This window comes from Cariama cristata, unplaced genomic scaffold (assembly GCF_000690535.1).
Source record: "Cariama cristata isolate BGI_N322 unplaced genomic scaffold, ASM69053v1 scaffold6167, whole genome shotgun sequence".
NCBI lineage: Eukaryota > Metazoa > Chordata > Aves > Cariamiformes > Cariamidae > Cariama > Cariama cristata.
Window position 1 is genome coordinate 16,603 of NW_009626989.1, and position 2,785 is coordinate 19,387.

Below are 2,785 nucleotides of genomic sequence, written 5' to 3' on the forward strand. Positions count from 1 at the left end.
AAGTATGGGAAAATTTTCTATTTACTTTTCATTTACACTCAGCTCTACAGCTCCAGTGGATCAACTCTGATGCTGACAGTCATTCTTTCTTCTTCAGAGCACCTGTCTCCAAGTATCCCTTCACCTTACAAAATCCTACCCCGAACTCAGACATGTCCAGTGCACCGTGTCTACTGCACTACTGTACTATGTCACTACAAGTCACCACTGTGGTTGCCATTCCCTTGTGGAGGTGAAGTGGAACCTGAAAACTCTGGCTGATGCCCTTCAATCACATTCTTTTCTTGCAGACTTGCAAGGTCCCATCTGTGGGTTTTCAACTACATTCTCCCTCCTTTTCCTCCCAGACACCAGCCCCTCTTGCCCTACGGAGACATAAGTCTTGTTTAGCAATCAGATCTCCCAGGTTTTATCTATTGTGTCTGGTTCTTTGAATCTAGTTTTAGACTCATTTCAGACTCATTTCAGATATTTCTGAATGATTGAAATTAAGACCAACACAATGAGTTTCCAGGGAAAGCAAGCTCATAGCCTGGACCAAACATGCCACTCAATTTTCCTTCTTCAAATGCTCCTTACAAAATGCGTAACAAAAGTGTAGATACAAGCTAGGATGCTACAACCCTTCTTATCACACTATTCCCATAAAATCTTTCCCCTTTAATGCCCTTTTTCCAGCAAAACACAGGATTTGACTAGCATCATCTGATGGTTGTTTCTCAAAGACCAAAACAAAACAACTCTCTTCTAACAAACATATAAAACATAGAATATATATTTTTAATACCACAGATGAACAGATATTATCTGGAAGCTGAGAGTGGTCCCTTAAAACAAGAAACTCCTTCAGTAACAACAAAAAGCTTTTATTTTAGTTTGAAGACTAAAGGTTCAGTTTTCCAAGCCATTGTCCCTTTAATCTTTCCCTGTCTCTGAAAAATCACACCCAAACTCTAAGAAATGATCCAAGTAGTTACCAGCATATCCACAACAATCCAGGTTACTCCAAAAAGGATTCTGACTATGAAGTTTCTCCTTGATTTAGTTTGACATTCAATTTTTGGCAAATACATTTCCTCTCTTTTCATTTCCTCTCTTTTCATCTCCTTTTTATAATAGTGGTAGCATATTATATTCTTTACTTCCTCACTGAGTCAAACCTCAGGGACCAATTAGGTATTGAAATACGCCAAATGTCTTCTGGGAAAACATTTGTCAAAATTTGAAGAACAGCAAGAATATAATCGAACCATAGAGAAAATGAGACTGGAGAGGACCTCTGGAGGTCCAATCTCTTGCTAAAAGTAAGCCTAACTTCAAAGCTGGACAAGGTTGCTCATGACCTTCTCTAGGTAAGTGTGGATATCTCTAAGCATGAGGATGCCACAACTTCCCTGGGCACCACCTCATGCTTCACCATTTTCATTGTGAAGAGTTATTTCCTTGTGTCCAGTGCAGACTTACTTGTTTAAGCCATGATCCACACCTCTTGTCCTTTCACTGTGAACTTCCGAGAAGTCTGGCTCTGACTTCTCTATAAAGCCCCTTCAGACAGTGAACAGCACAGCTAGATCCTTCCTCTCAACTTTGTCTTCTCCCTCTGCTTCTCTTCATGTGTCACGTGGCCCAGTTCTCTGATCAATGTGCTCATCCTCCATTGAACTCACACCATTTTAATAACATCTATGGGTTTTTTTACGGGGGTGGGGGGGGAGCTATACTGTATGCAGCTCTCCAGATGCAGTCTCAGAAGTGCCAAGCAACAAGAAATAGGCACCTATTCTGAATGGCTAGCTACAGTTTTGTGAACACAGCCCAGTATGCAGTGAACCTTCACTGTCACAGATACACATTGCTGATGTGTTCAGCACATCATTCACCAGGAGCCCGCAGGTCTGTCTGCAGAGTTGTTTTATAGTCAGTCAGCTTCCAGCCTACACCTGTGGATGGGGTTATCTAACCCCACGTGCAGGACAACTGAAGGGAGCCCACTCCACCCCACTTAGTACATGAACTAAGTAGTAGCTAGCTCCCTAGCTCCTGTGGTTACTTCAAGGAGCTAAGTTCAAAGCACCAACATCAGACAGGAACCAGAGTATTAAACCACCCTTTGGCACCATCTATCTTTCTCTATTCGCTATTAGGAGTAAAGTGACTAACATGGATTCCTAAAGCAGAGATCTAAAGATAGCAGAGAAAACACACCCTTGTAAGCCTGTTTCTAAGTCAATGAGGAAGAGTATCCCAGATCCTTACTTAAATTAGGATTCACTCATCTCAAAACTCAAAAATCTACTTTGACTGTCAATACTTTCCCTCTTCCTGAGGGAAGCAATTCAATTCACAGGTTGTGTTGAAATCACAGAATCACAGAATCAATTTGGTTGGAAGAGACCTTTGGGATCATCAAGTCCAACGTTTGCCCTAACACCACCGTGTCAACTAGACCATGGCACTAAGTGCCACGTCTAGTCTTTTCTTAGACATCTCCAGGGATGGTGACTCCACCACCTCCCTGGGCAGCCCATTCCAACGCTTAACAACCCTTTCTGTGAAGAAATGCCTCCTCATTTCTAGCCTGAACTTCCCCTGGCACAGTTTCAGACTATGCCCTCTTGTCCTGTCACTAGTTGCCTGGGAGAAGAGGCCAACCCCAACTTCACTACAACCTCCTTTCAGGTAGTTGTAGAGGGCGATAAGGTCTCCCCTCAACCTCCTCTTCTCCAAGCTAAACAACTCCAGTTCCCTCAGCCGTTCCTCACAAGACTTAGCCTCAAGACCCTTC